This window comes from Phoxinus phoxinus (assembly GCF_949152265.1).
Source record: "Phoxinus phoxinus genome assembly, chromosome: 13".
Lineage (NCBI taxonomy): Eukaryota > Metazoa > Chordata > Actinopteri > Cypriniformes > Leuciscidae > Phoxinus > Phoxinus phoxinus.
Window position 1 is genome coordinate 11237017 of NC_136888.1, and position 16705 is coordinate 11253721.

General features: G+C 37.0%; 1 protein-coding gene across 1 annotated transcript in view; it reads left to right on the top strand.

Annotated features, from left to right (window-relative positions):
* The first annotated feature begins 554 nt into the window (after positions 1-554).
* Positions 555-16705, top strand: part of akap6 (A kinase (PRKA) anchor protein 6) — a 154825-nt gene continuing 138674 nt past the window's right edge. The window contains exon 1 of the mRNA XM_079632660.1: positions 555-686. The gene's annotated coding sequence lies outside the window, so the exon portion shown is untranslated. The remainder of the gene's footprint in view (positions 687-16705) is intronic.

A 16705-nucleotide genomic window follows, 5' to 3' on the forward strand; every position in this document is an offset into this window, starting at 1 on the left:
TTTTTTTGTAAGGAGAGGGGAAAATTTTTTATATTTTGACAGGGATTAGAGAAAATAAGTGAGATTTTTATTATCATCAAAGTAAAAGTTGTATACTTAAAGACTTTTTGGCCTGACTTTGCAGACAGGGCTAGGATTAAGCCTTAGTTCAATTAGGACATTTAAGTTGCTTTTAGAAACGTGTCTTAGAAAACAAAAAACATTAGTGGTGTGCATCTTGAGACAAAACAATGGCATAACAATTCAGTTAAAACAGTTGAAACATGCATTTTAGTCTGGGACTAACTTAAGCCTTGTCTGTGAAACCGAGGGATAAAGTTGCAATCTATAAAAACGGTGTAGCCTATATTGCTCTTATATAGTAAACATGATTGTGTCTTTGCTTGTGTGTGTGTGGACAGCACACTCTCTGATGCTGTGCATCTGTGCTGCTTTCACACAGTTCTGCTTCCTCTCTCATCTGAAGCCACACCCACCAGGGGCCCCACAGCAAGAGCACCAGCCAATGGGAGAGCAGCACGGCCACTCCATCACTCCTCAGTTTCCAAGGTAACTGGGCTGCTCTCCTGAAAGGCGCTACATCATCAGCATCCGTCCATGAGGCAGGCAGCCTGCAGTGGATCGTATAGCAGGCACCTCCCTCACACAACCGCACTGGATGGGAAAATGGAGTAGGTAGTGTTATGGTGAGTACCCGGCTTCTGTCTTCGGCTATTATGAGCTGCTAGATTTATGCTTCTTTTGATTAAAAGCATGGTAGATTTGAACATGGACGAGATATGATACTAGTAGGAATTATAGGGAAATTGTGAAGATGGAGAGAGAGAGCATTGTTGAAGTGGCCTGGATTGGAAGAACCTGACGCATGCACAAATAGTATCCACAAGGGGGGCCAAACATACATTGCCTTTTCTTTTTGCAGTATTCCTGTTTCTGTCTGTGTGGTCGGGAATGTGAGCTTGTCAGTGTGTTTGTTCTCCACCCGCCTTACACGGAAGCGTGGCCCAGTGTTTTCAGCTCAATAGCCCTGCTTGTTTGTTTGTGTTGAGCACGTTTCTAGGTCTCCGTTGCATGTCAGTCTTTATGGTGCTGCAGGGTAAGGATTAGGGAATGCAGGATTTAATAAGCAGTCGTGGTCCGGTGGGCACGCCTGTGTCATTGCTTGGTCATGGTTCTCTCTCCTTTAGATGCTGCCTCGTCACCTTGGGCCCAAACACTCCCTGCAAGGGTGGTGTTGCATGACACATGCTCTGAGATATTAGAATGGATTTGCTTCCTTCCTGATAAGGCAGCATGTGTGCGTCTCCTAAGGTGTGGTGTTGCACCACAGGCTTACAATTAGAATTCATGTTTAACTTGGCTAAGTTAACTTGGTGAAAAAAAAGGACGTATGACTTGATGGTTTTCTTTTCTTCAAAGGGCACAGTAAACATGCTACAGTATATCAGTGCTCATCATGTAATATTATGCACAGTGTGAGTGTACATGTATACTGTACACATATAGTGAAATGCTTCAAATGTAATCTTTTTCATTATAAACTATATTATCAGCATAACAGTTCATAGCTGAAATGTTAATTTTGTAGCATTTGGAAATTAATGTCTTTTATGGACTCCACAACCTGATGATCATGTTATCTAGGATCATTTTAATTAAATTTCCAACGGGCATATTGTGCTCTTTTGGTAGAAGACATTATTAGTATCAGTGTGGCATTAATATGCCCCAATTAATCCATAACTACGGTAAACAATTAGATTAAAATGGTTAAAAATATGAATAATGATAATAATAATTTAGCTGATTGCTTGACCTATAAATGATAGGCTGCTCAAATAATCTAAATGTTAAAATATGTAATTTATCCAAACAAAAATGTATATTGGTGAAATCAATTACTGATTTCTATATTATAAATAATACAATGTACTGTCACAGTTTATCTACTGTATCTAATGGTGTAGGTGAAAAGTAGACTGTAGTAATATACATTACAGTTAAGTGTGTAAACAATTGAAAGATAAATCATGTGATACATGCTCTAGATAAAATGGATCTGAGTCTGTTGAAGTATTCAGTTTTGTTTTAGTTTTAGTTTTGTCCTTACGGTGTGCTTGTGTGTGTCTAGAAGTTTCTTAAATCTCTAAGAAAGACAGTTGTGTATTTCAGTCCTGTAGCTTTAGGCACTGTTGCAGTTGTTCCCGGCCACCGTTCTGGGTTTTGGGAAGCGATTCCTCTGTGATCCGCCCCTCCCTCTCCCACGAGAGCCCTGTTTTATTATGGTGATGAGGGTCTGTGCTTAAGCGTCTGTGTCTGTGTTTGAGCGTGGAAGGCAGGGGTTGGGTGAAGAACAGACCCCTCTTTTCCACAGCATTGATTAACACCCTGTTGTAGACCCAGAATATTCTGTGTAACTGTCTGCTTTTTTTGCATATCAAGCCCTGAACACAAAACCGCTCTCTGAGCTTGTTACGATGGGGATCAGATGACCCAGAATACTGGGGTGAGATCTGTGCTCTTGAGAGATAAGGGCATTTCTAACGCATGTTGTGTGTGTAAACAGACTGAAATGAGCACAAGCATGCTGAAAATGCTGTAGTTTAGCAGACTTTTGCACAGGGTAGCATGCTTTTATGGCAGATTATGTGTCTTTCAACATCCTGACATAGTAAAACTGTAAAATAAGCTTTTTAAGTGCCGAACCCAAACACAATTTAAGCCTGACATTAACTATGGTTTGTTTGCAGTTAAAAGCTGTTGTAAATATAGACAGTGATATTTTTTGGGCTTTTTCCAGCTCTTTGGTGATGGTATCATATCTCAATTAATTTCCTTTTGGACACAAAGTGCAGTCAGTCTGTCTCTGTATCATTCTGTCATCATTCAAACATAATGAGAGCAGCTGTCATCTAACTTCACCACCCAGGGTGTGGCAGCAGTCGTTCGGGCAATTATGGAGTATGCTCAGCGAGCTTTGAAAAATATTTAATAATGCTCTAAAAATGAGAATTGATCACCTTCAGTGTTTTTAAATGTTTCAATCTAGATATAGAAAACTATATTGAATCTTTATCAACTATTAATCAATAATGTTTCCAATATACAGTGAAATTTGAATCGCGTTTAAAAAATGCTGTGATGTTAGCAATAGTTGTATTTTTATTTGATGTATACAAGAAGTCATTAGCTGATGCTCTTATCAGTCAGTGTTTAATAAGGCATTTTAGGATACATTACAAGACAATGATGTACTACAAACAGAAAAGTTTTTCCTTTTGTGTTTTACGCGTAAAGACGACAACGTTGTCAGAATGATCCCCGTTCACAGGGATCCACGAAAACGACTAAAAACGCTGTATTATGCTGCCAGGCCAGTCATTGGTGGTGCCACTTTGTAAACAAACACTATATATACTGTAATACACATGCGCAGGACGTCACCATTTTCACAAATTCGTGTTTTTGTAGTTTACACAGAGATGATAATGGTCGTTTTAAAAACGTATATTTTTAAAGCCTTTTTCAGGCCTCCAAAATGCCAAAATGGCCAAATCGCATAAAAAGTGTTCTGTTTTTAGTTGAAAATGGTGTCGTGTAAACACTTAGTTGCATTTATGATATTGCATTAGGGTTAGGGATTTGTGAACTTCAGCACCCATGCAAGTTCATTGGTAATTAAAAGTGTAAACCATGAAGAACATTGACTTATTGGAATTATGGAATTTAATCATTTTAATTTTAATCACATGTACCAGAACTATCTCGAGTGGCCTTCAAATATCCATATACCTTGGAGTCAAAAAGGTTAGGTGCGTCCCAATCTGCACACTTATGCACTATTCTATGTGTTGTTGTAATATAAATAGTGTGAGTGGTGAGTTCACACACTACAGCAAGTGTGGAAGGTTGGACATTTCATGCTCATGCTCTTAGCTGTTTCTTTTGTAGCAAAGGGGGAGGGGCTATCAGAGTCCAATTGTGGATGACAAAATATCCTTAAAATAAAAATCATACACAACAATAGAACACATAGTGCATATAAGTGCAACACAACAGTTAAAAACACTGCCCTAAAAATAATTGTTTTCTTTAAAACAAATATAGTCTACAATGTGTTTCTACAACACATATTTTTATATATACTTACATAAAATATTGAACCATAAAAAATAAAATAAATGTATATATATATTATTTTTTATTTTATTTTTTAAAATTTAAATATTTGCTGAAACCATGACATTAAAGTGACATTAAATGATGTTTTCCCTTTGTTGGGGTTTAGGAGGGCCAGCAGTAGTAATGAACTTGCTGAATACATGAGTCAAGACCTCAACCTTTGACCGCATTGATGATTGAGGTTAAGGGTTAACAATGTATTGATCAGAAGCAGGTCAAAACTGTCCCGAAGAGATGATGGACAGTTAAACAGAGCTTCCAAAAACAAGATTCAGGTAATAGGGCCACGGCAGGGCTCGTTGTGCTTTGACATCATGTCAGATGTCATACAAATCATTACGGTCAATAAGCACATTACCATTATTATGGTAAAGAAAGGTCTGAGATTGTTTTGTTGGAACTTTGTGAGTGAGCTAAAACAATAATATAGCCTAAAACACTCAATTTTGATATTGCATACTATAGTAGCTATCATTGCCATTTGAAGGGCAGAATAATTGTCTGTGTTAAGTTAGAATGAGAGCATTTTTGTGTTTAGAAAAATTATTTTAACTTGACATGGTTTCCATAAATGCAATGCTTATGTGCGAAACGTGAGACATGAGTGCAACATTTAAAGATGGCCATCTAGGTCATGTTTACATAGAAAAGCCATGGAAAAGTTACTCAGAAGAGTGCAAAAAAAAGCATTTAACTACTCCTGACCTACAGTACCTTCTACCACCACCATTAGGGCACACGAACATTAATAGTGGATCTATATTTATTCACATGAAAAGTCTCAGGAGGACCAATAATATATTGTATTATAGTAGATATAAGGATGAAATGACCCCCCCCCCCACACACACACAAACACACATTCACATCTGTCCCATCCCCTTTTTAAAACAAGGTTACACCACTGTCTGACACTGACCCTGTAATTTACTTTTGTCACTTTTTCTGCACAGAATTTCATGATAAAAACAAGGACATTTATATTTTAGGGTGAAAAAAAAGGTCTATTGAAATATTAGCCTTACAGTCTTTCTGTGACCCTCACAAATATAAATAAAACAGTGTTTCTGCTGACTCACTCAGGATAGTGCCCTCGGCTCTTTTCAGACAGTGGACAGAAAGTGTCTTGACTGTGCTTTCCTCCGTTATCTTAGATGCTGCAGGCGTATTGTTCCAGCACACCCTTTTACAGAATTAGATATCAAGAGTCAAGTCTTTTTGATGCGCAAACTATTCAAAATATTCAAACTCTCAACTCAACTTTATAGTCTTATGCGTTGTTTGCCAGAGTTCATTATGTAAAATACAGGACGAATATATTTGATTTATGTGTTATATTTTATAGTTTAGTTTTTATAAATTTGTTATACTATTTTATATTTGATTTAATAAAGAATACGATTATTTATGATATAATATGGACAGGAGAAATTTAATAAATTACTTTACAAATTTGTATTTATTTATTTGTAAAGCATTAGGCCTACATATGTAGCTATACGCTGTAAAACAGTGGCTGAAAAGAGAAACCATGAATAATAAAAGAAAAATTCCTCTATCCTTTCTCCAAAATGGCGGATGTTGCAGTTTTTGAGGTCATGAATTATTGAAGTTCATCTGATACTTCACAGGTCGTCTCTGATTTGACATGGCATCATAGATCATTGTTTTATTGAATGTGTAAAGCTGTGATTATGTTTGTGCAAATATTGCACAAATTCTATCTATCTATCTATCTATCTATCTATCTATCTATCTATCTATCTATCTATCTATCTATCTATCTATCTATCTATCTATCTATCTATCTATCTATCTATCTATCTATCTATCTATCTATCTATCTATCTCTATCTATCTATCTATCTATCTATCTATCTATCTATATGTCGCTCTATGCTTCTATCTGTCGCTCTATCTATCCCTCTATCTGTTGCTCTATCCCTCTATCTGTCGCTCTATCCCTCTATCTGTCGCTCTATCTATCCCTCTATCTGTTGCTCTATCCCTCTATCTGTCGCTCTATCCCTCTATCTGTCGCTCTATCTATCCCTCTATCTGTCGCTCTATCCCTCTAGCTGTCACTCTATCCCTCTATCTGTCGCTCTATCTATCCCTCTATCTGTCGCTCTATCCCTCTATATGTCGCTCTATCTATCCCTCTATCTGTCGCTCTATCGTTCTATCTGTCGCTCTATCCCTCTATCTGTCGCTCTATCCCTCTATCTGTCGCTCTATCCCTCTATATGTCGCTCTATCGTTATATCTGTCGCTCTATCCCTCTATCTGTCGCTCTATCCCTCTATCTGTCGCTCTATCCCTCTATCTGTCGCTCTATCCCTCTATCTGTCGCTCTATCCCTCTATCTGTCACTCTATCCCTCTATCTGTAGCTCTATCGTTCTATCTGTCGCTCTATCCCTCTATCTGTCGCTTTATCCCTCTATCTGTCGCTCTATCCCTCTATCTGTCGCTCTATCCCTCTATCTGTCGCTCTATCGTTATATCTGTCGCTCTATCGTTATATCTGTCGCTCTATCCCTCTATCTGTCACTCTATCCCTCTATCTGTCGCTCTATCTATCCCTCTATCTGTCGCTCTATCCCTCTATCTGTCGCTCTATCCCTCTATCTGTCGCTCTATCCCTCTATCTGTCGCTCTATCGTTCTATCTGTCGCTCTATCGTTCTATCTGTCGCTCTATCCCTCTATCTGTCGCTCTATCCCTCTATCTGTCGCTCTATCCCTCTATCTGTCGCTCTATCGTTATATCTGTCACTCTATCGTTATATCTGTCGCTCTATCCCTCTATCTGTCACTCTATCCCTCTATCTGTCGCTCTATCTATCCCTCTATCTGTCGCTCTATCCCTCTATATGTCGCTCTATCTATCCCTCTATCTGTCGCTCTATTGTTCTATATGTCGCTCTATCCCTCTATCTGTCGCTCTATCCCTCTATCTGTCGCTCTATCATTCTGTCTGTCGCTCTATCCCCCTATCTGTCGCTCTATCCCCCTATCTGTCGCTCTATCCCTCTATCTGTCACTCTATCATTCTATCTGTCGCTCTATCCCTCTATCTGTCGCTCTATCATTCTATCTGTCGCTATATCCCCCTATCTGTCGCTCTATCCCCTTATCTGTCGCTCTATCCCTCTATCTGTCGCTCTATCCCTCTATCTGTCGCTCTATCCCCCTATCTGTCGCTCTATCTCTCTATCTGTCGCTCTATCCCCCTATCTGTCGCTCTATCCCCCTATCTGTCGCTCTATCCCCCTATCTGTCGCTCTATCCCCCTATCTGTCGCTCTATCCCCCTATCTGTCGCTCTATCCCCCTATCTGTCGCTCTATCCCTCTATCTGTCACTCTATCGTTCTATCTGTCGCTCTATCGTTCTATCTGTCGCTCTATCGTTCTATCTGTCGCTCTATCGTTCTATCTGTCGCTCTATCGCTCTATCTGTCGCTCTATCCCTCTATCTGTCGCTCTATCCCTCTGTCATTCTATCTGTCATTCTATCGCTCTATATAGATCTATCTGTCGTTCTATCGCTCTGTCGTTCTATCTGTCATTCTTTCACATTATTTGTAGTTCTATTGCTCTGTCATTCCGTCGCTCTATTTGTCATTCTATCTGTTGTTTTATCAATCTGTCATTCTGTCTATTGTTTTATCTATCATATCTATTTATCTCCTTTTGTCTTTGAGCAGGCATAATGTATTTTACAGGAAGCAGCATAGGCCAAATTTAAGTGAAGTTCCATTTTAAATCCACTGATTTTTTTATTGTAATGGTGTCTTCTCTGAGCTCTAGACTTCTTACCCGCTATATATTAATACTAAATCTATTGCTAAAAGCATAAAATCTGAGCATACTCTCTCACGTCTGACCTCAGCATCTGGTGTAGGTCAAGGTCAGAGGAGACGGGCAGGTTTTCATCCAGACAAGAGTAGATGGATAGGGAGATGTTCTGCCAGGGACACTGCTGCAGGTGTGTGAGGGTAATGAACCATGAGCTGGCAGCATTTACTTCTCTACCATTCGTCCTACAGTTTTGTTCACTACTGCATAGGCTCTTGTATTAGGCAATCCTAGAACAGCCAGCATCATGGTGGTTAGCTGCTCAGCACATAACACTTTCTTCAGAAAGTTAATTTTTTTTTAGTTTCTTTAATTATCCTGATTCTGATTTGCATAAAAATGCCTTTGGAGCAGATCTACTCCTGCAAAGGGATAATAAAGGTTCTTCATAATCGAATGTAAGACAACCCCTTTAGATTTAGGCTAAGTTTTAAAATGATGTAGGCTTGACAGAGTATTACTTCTTTATTGCATGTAAGAAGCTTGTTTAATTCTATCAATTTAATCCTCTTGTATAAACCGTTTTCTGGTGTCTTTTTTATTTCACTTTAGTTTGCTCCATTTCTTATGGAAGTTTGTTCTGCCACGGAATAAAACAATTTAAAAGATAATTGTGACTTTTTTATCTAAAAATTTGGACTTCTCGCAATTCAGACTTTTTTTTTCTCAGAATTGAGAGATATAAACTGAAAGATTAATGGTCTGGCGTCGACTAATGAAAATCGGCCAGCTCGAGGGGCGGCACCAAGCATGCATTTGAAAATCTCACTGCACGCAAACCCTAACACTATGACCAATCGCAACAATACATGAGGTGACGTATCCAGAGCGACGGAAAGGAACGATTCGAACGCCGTCTTCTGTTCCTCTTTTTAAAAAAACAAACAAGTCTAAATCTTTCATTGTAGCGCCCAAAGCCGTTTCAAACAACGGGTGTTCATCCATAGTCATCTTGCAATGTTTACTAATGACTTCGACGTCGCAGCGCTGTCGCCATTTCGCCTCAGTCTGGCCCGCCTATATCAGATAACCCGATGTGATTGGTGCAGCTCAGATACAAGGGCATATTTAATGAGCATCACTACTCGACACGAGTAACTCACTGAGCAAATTCAACTTGTGCTCTCGTGAGAACTCTGGATTTCCAGGGTAAGTTTATATCACAATTCTGAGAAAAAAAGTTGCAATTACTTTTTTAATTCAGTGGTGGAAACGAGCCTCCATCATTTCTTGAAGGTGTGAGGAATACTTAAAAAGGGAGGCAAATTTCTGCCACATAGCCTATCTGCTTATGGATACAATTAATAATTCAGAGGATTTGGGACAGAGCCCCTGAGAGAAGAATGCTGTCACAGTCCTGCTGTCTGGATTAAAGCTTTACACAAGCAGATGTTCAACTGTATACATTTACAGAGGACTTTCTTCTCTTTGACATTGCAGAGTGAGACAGCAGAACTAGATGGCTCACGATATTCTAATCATCAAAGCTCTCTGCAAGTGCACAATATAGATAGCGTTGTTGATTTCTAATGGGACCAGAGGAAATGTTATTGATTGGAGTTTGCTCTTACAGAGCTCACGAGACTGAGAGTTTCCAGTTTTGTTTTAAAGGATAATTCCGGTATTTAACACCTTGAGTCTATATTGTAGTTTGTTTTGGATGAACAAGAGTGGTGGACAACATTTTTTTGACAATGGTTCCTCTCTCGAGTTTTTGACTATAATAGAATTGGCCATGGACCCATTTAACATTGGAGTCAATGGGCATGTCCGAAAATGTCATTAGAACAGCCAATAATGTTTGTTTACAAAACTGTTAAACTCACCAAGTGGTTAGTGGTGTTCGTTGATGATTATAAACAATATATCGTCGCAATATATGATCCCAATCCGTTTATTTTGCTATAGTGGAACTATTTTTTTCAGACACTTCACAACCGTGTAACTTCCTCTCAATATTTGAATCTGAAGCGTTAGCACACTCCCGACCACTTGATGGCGATAACCGATGTTTATGTCTCGCGGGACACTCACGGTCACAGTCGAGTTCAACTTCATATTACAAGTAACAATTAATGAAGGTTTTGTTTGTTTATTTCGCTTACTCTCCCGGAGCACAGTTGCTCTGCTCGCTAGCCTTATGAGAAACAGAAGCGAGCAAAAAGACTACATCGACCAAATGTAAACAGCCCCCTTTCCGTTTCCGGTAGCGCATTTCTATTAACGAGCACTCGGTCCTTCAACACGTTTTGTTTCTGGAACATCAACTAACATCACTAATCACTCGGTGAGTTGCACAGTTTTGAAAACTAATGTTAAAGGTTGTTTTAATGACATTTTCGGACATGCCCATTGACTCCAATGTTAAATGGGTCAATGGCCAATTCTTTTATAGTCAAAAACTCGAGAGAGGAACCATTGTCAAAAAAATGTTGTCCACCACTCTTGTTCATCCAAAACAAACTACAATATAGACTCAAGGTGTTAAATACCGGAATTATCCTTTAAGTAACTTGGTCTCAGATTTTTTTCTCAAAATTTCCTGGGACAAAGAAATCACTTCACAAGTAATTGCTTGTAAATTTCACAAATGTGACCTTGGATTTAAAAACCAGTCATAAATCGCACGGGTATATTTGTGGCAATAGCCAACAATACATTGTATAGGTCAAAAATATAGATTTCTCTTTTATGCCAAAAAGCATTAGGATATTAAGTACATATAATTTTCCATGAAGATATTTTGTAAATTTCCTACCGTAAATATATAAAACATTTATTTTTTGTGAGTGAATGCAGCACAATCGCAAACATGAATGGACAACTTTAAAGGCGATTTTCTCAATGTTTCGATTTTTTGCACCTTCAGATTCCAGATTTTCAAATAGTTGTATCTCGGCCAAATATTGTCCTTTATCAATGGAAAGCTTATTTATTCTTTCAGATGATGTATAAATATCAATTTAAAATGTTTTACCCATGTGTCTGGTTTTGTGGTCCAGGGTCACAAATAATTACAAAGAAACATTTATGTTAGTTATGCCGGGTTCAGACTACACTATATTTTTGTCTTCTATGATAGTCACTGTGTCAGATTATGCGATTCTGACTCCTAAATTCCTGTCATGGACAAGAAACATGTCAAACTACACGTTGCTTCCTGACCAATCATCGCTTGTTGTCTTTAACGACGTGTGTGATGTTATAAAGAAGGCAGAACTAGTGACTGACTTCCAGAAACAGGAGCATAAGCAAATGACTGAAGTCTTTGCTAAATGCTAATTCCAGTATTCACCGGGTTACTGAAGCACCTCCACTATCGTTTGCCAGCATTTATCTTTTTTCACGCTGTCATAGTAGTCCCTCAAGGAAACATCATAAAGGCAGGAGTATTATTGCCATAGCTCCACAAACCTTTTTCCTTCATTGCCTAATACCACCTAGCATCACCAATACCATCATCTCTCTTTTGTTTTGCAATGCTTGAAAGCTGTGTAGAAGAGCTTCTGTGCTCCTATTGGTCAACGTCACAGATGTGATGAAACCTGGAAACTAGGGTCCTTTGCACCATGACCTCAAGCCAAACACCTCCCAGAAGTTTTTTTCCCCCTTGGTCGAGCATTATTAAAGTTAGAGCTTATTTAGAGATATCAGCTAAATGGCTTAGTGCAGGCGCTAATGGATCCGAAGGTTGAATCTCGTAAATTACCCCACTAATAATGCCCGGAATGGTACCAAACTTCTACAGTAGTACAAATAGGTTCTGTACTCATAAAACGAGACATTGGAAAGTTTGTAAGTACATCAGGAGTTTTTTTTTTCCCCCACGTAGTGTTGACAACTTAGTGTTAACTAATAATTGTTGCAAACTGGTACTACCAAAAAAAATATAAGTGCATTCCTGGAACTGGGCGTCGTTACACTACATCCTCCTTATGCATCGCTTTCTGCCAGGACTTTTACGGGCTTTTCCCAAATCACTGAAGTGACTTCGACGTCCGGGTTAGCGGTAGCATAAGCCATCAGGCAAGTGTTATTTAAATAAACTCCTGATGTACTTAAATTTCCAATGCCTTGTTTTATGAGTACAGAACCTATTTGTACTACTGTAGAAGTTTGGTACCATTCCGGGCATTATTAGTGGGGTAATTTACGAGATACAATCTTCGGATCCATTAGCGCCTGCACTAAGCCATTTGGCTGATATCTCTAAATAAGCTCTAACTTTAATAATGTTCGACCAAGGGAAAAAAAGCTTCTGTGTTGGGGGGTGTTTGGCTCGAGGTCGTGGTGCAAAGGACCCTAGGTTGAAATTACTCCGAACCATCCCTTTCAAGCTGGAAAAACAGCAGTTAATTTTGGTTTTGAATGACATTTAGATTTTTGGGTGAATTGTTCTTTTAAGCAAAAGTCTTTTTGCTCTCCATTTAATCTCATACTGGTAGTTGTGTAGCGTTGCTCTCTCTCATTGTAGATGGGGTGTCATATGGAAATGTCCACACTATAACTCAAACGATGCCAGTCATAGTGAATCACAGCCTCACTGGAAATAGGTTTTAAATTGAGTTAGAGGGTTTAATGTGGGTGTTAAGGGATTACTACAGCAGCACTCTGCAGAGACTGAACTCACCCACACGACCATCATTCACTCCCAGTACTGCTCTGTCTACACGTCTCTATTGATTCTAGTTCACTCGTTTATCCAAACCAGCATAAAATATACAGAGAGATGCCATCTCATCATGTTCACAGAGAGGGTTCTGAGCCTGAACCTAATTCCTGATGCTAAATACAGAACTTGCGCTCTGCATAAAGACTGCTGAGAATAAATTATGCAGTCACATTCTGATGTTTGGTGAGTTATTGCTGGAACATTTTGTGTGAATGTAGTTTAAACTTCTAATAATATCATAATGCAAATATATTCCCTTTTATAAATGGTAAAAAATGTATTTAATGTTTACCAGAGAGCTCATAGCTATTAATATAAGAAAAAGGCCAGATTAGGCCTATACATGTTTTAATGACAATGTTTATGGAGGTCTTGGAGGGACACTTATATATAAAATAAAATTAAGGAATCAGTTATCAATTTAATAATTCAGTAATCAATTTAAATTCAGAATAATAAAAATGGAAATAAATGAATCACATTTTGAAATGGACAAAAATGTAAAACTGTTTATTTAATGTTTTATATATTTACTTGAGTGGCAATTGGGAGATGATGTGTCTCGTAAAATTGGGTCAAAAGCTGATTGGTTGACCCCACAGGTGACCTGTCCACTATTGACAAATTGATGGAGAAAAGCATAAAAACCAAAGAAAACTTTTTTTGTTTTGTTAAAAAAGCCATTTAAAAAGGATGTATTACTTTTTTATTGTTTTTATTATGTTTTAAAAAATGAATTAAATGAGCAGTTGTCTGTTTATTTTTACGTTTTTAATATAAATTATTTTGTCAAATTATTCAAATTAATACTGATTCCTTCATAATTTGCAAAAATATTGTTTATAATTTTATATATATTAATATATATATTTTATAATTTTTATATAATTTATAATTTTCCTAAACACTTTTTCAAGTGCTGTCAGATATGTTTTATTTTTTCAGGGCAACTATTTCTGGAATATCCATCAGCTAGTGAGGACAATTTCAATTATAGAATTGAAATAACAAACAATATACAAAAAATATATTTAGCTAATTATGAGCAATGTTACAATTTATCATAATTACACAAAGTCTATATAGTTCATTAGTGCTACTCTGCTCTTAAATGGTCACTGTAATGTAAAGCGTGACCGTTTTTCTCAGATGCAACTGCATTTGTGAACTTCATTATAATTTCTTATGAGTCAAATTGTGGTGTGAAACTGTATTTACTAAGAAGCAGGAGATTGACCCATTTTGAGTTCTAACAGAGGCTGCTTGCTCGTTTCAGGGATTTTGTGAAGTCAGCAGAACTAATGGCTGGTTTATTGAGTGCCTGGTATAATTAAGTAAAGCTTTTGGCTCTTGGACAGCAGCACATAAAAGTTTGTTTTGCCTTGCATTATTCCATCTGCTGTTTATTGTTTATTTGCAATGACGCTTTTGCAGTGTGAAAATAAAGCATAGAGAGTGATGTGGATCGAGATCATCTTTATAATATCAAATAACATCAATTAATGGTTTTATCTGTGTGCTTCTGCATTGCTTTATTTTGCTCTTGATGTTTCTTTATTTCTTTAAATTTTGATAATGTAGTAAGCTTGTATTGGAAGGGGAAAATAACTAAATTTATATTGTGTTCACATTCTCTCTCCTTATATCCTTGACATATTGGAAATAAACTATAATCATGTGAAGTTCATGACATCTGACATCATGTCACCCTTAAAAAAACTCCTAAAATAGGCTGCTACACAATAAAGGTATAATGTATAACACAGATTCTGCCCTTCTCCAGCTTTATATTGGTGTACATTACAGTTTTCATAGATTACCTTTTAATGTGGTAAACATTGATGTCATCAACATCTCTTTATACTTTATACAAATCAATGTGTTTCTAGTCTTATGTAAAAATGTTAACTAACAAACTTGAAAGTACAGTATATTGAGATATTAACAGTGTAATGGGATCAGTTTTTGCAGTGAGATGTGATTTAGAGCGTGTGTGTGTGTGTGTGTGTGTGTGTGTGTGTCATGTTTTGAATATATTATGCATGCATGTGATATGCTAATCAACTGTAAGGCCCTTTATAATCCTGTGTGAACACTTGTTTGTATGTTCCCCTGATGCATTGTCAATTGTAACTCCTAACTTGCAAACACATCTGAAATGATTCTATCTGCCCTTTCATGTTGAATGTCATCTCATGAATTAGTTTGAACGGCTTCATCTGTGTTTTAACAACTAGTACATGCAGATGAGCTGTAAATGCCAGGAAGTCATATCAGCTGAATAATTCATCTGACTGCTGTGATGCTGTTGCGCTGAAGCCGCATATTAAACAGACGTACAGACTGGATCGTTCAAGATATTGATTTCCAATCGTTGACTTCCCTGTTGCAGTGGCCTAGATATTCAATTCTGGTTAATGCCGGTGAGACGGCCTCATAATGACCGCCGATTGTTCCGGTTCAGCATCATCTTTATTACCGTCACAGATTTCTTTGTGTAGGGTGGAAATGACCTCAGCTATAATGACGCAGTGTATGACCTCAATGTGCATTATTCATGGGCATATAGTGGCCTTGTTTCAATATTGTGGCATTGTGGTACCCACATATTCTGTCTGTTATATACCATGAGTCATGGTGAAAAGTGAAATAAGAGCTTTGTTGGGTTATTCGAGTAATTAAAATGATATACTTATTTTACATTTACATATTTAAGATTTTTAGCAATTGAATTCTATTAGTTCACAAATTCTCTGGGAGTCAAACTTTGAGTTACAGGAACAATTAGTTTTAGTTTAAAGTGGTTTATTATTGTAATATGTATGCCATACAGCTGACGACTTAATTAGTCTTGATCAGTCTTAATAAAGATCTGCTAAATTCTAATAAATACAACTGAGATGATAATATTAATATTAATATAAGTATATAATATTAGTATATTAGTATATAATACTAATGCCTAGTCAAAGTTTCATAAAGTTTAATAATAAAGCAGTTCAGCCCAATTCTAAATATCTATAGGTTTGTAGTTGTCCTAGGCAAAGGTTTTTAACATAGTTAATTAATATATGCTTTTAATTGGTTTAGTGTTTTAGCCTATTTTATTTTTGGTAATAAAATAACATTTATTAATATTTTGAATTAGCTTTTATTTTTATATTTTATTTTTAGGTTTAGTAATTTTGTTATGTGCTTTTACCATTTTAATTAGTTTTTTACAATTTCTATTTAGCTTTAGTTTCAGTTAATGATAACAACACTAAAAATACTTTGTATTGATCACCTTTATATGGTCAAATATCAAAAATACTGTTTATAGTTTGATTATTGTTTGTCATTGTATTTTATCATGTTATCATGAAAATAGCGGTTAGTGCTTACATGGCAATATGCACATAATCCTCAATGTACGTGATATAAAATAGTTGATCCGGGATTAAACAGATTGTGATGGTGCTTGAAAGCATCTTAAAGGATTTTTGTTACATGAATTTCAATTCCCAATGACATCAATATGTTACAGTTTTGTGACTTAGTTTTGCTTTGAGGTCATCTATATGCCAGTGTAGTCTAAACGACAGATGCAACATTTAAATGTGTATATCAGCTAAAATGTAGTCACTTTTTCTCTTCTGGTAAAATAGATGATATCATTGATGACTAATCATTTGTCTTATAAATTGATCTCTGCAGTGAGAACTAGAGGAGATAGAGATAGGTCTGCCAGCTCAAGTATGATTTCTGTAGGGTTTAAAATGTTCCCTGAACCAACTTTGCAGTGTGTTTTGTCTGTGATTAGCGTTTTATCCATGTAGCAATGCTTTTTTCCCTTCAAAATGGAAAATAATTCCCCAAGATGAGAAATCCCTGTCTTTTAAATGCTTTTCAAATGCTTTGCCATGTGCATGAAAGCGAATTTACATGCTGTCATCCATGACATTGACCACCATTAGATTTGCATCCCAAATTACCTCTGTCTTTCCATATT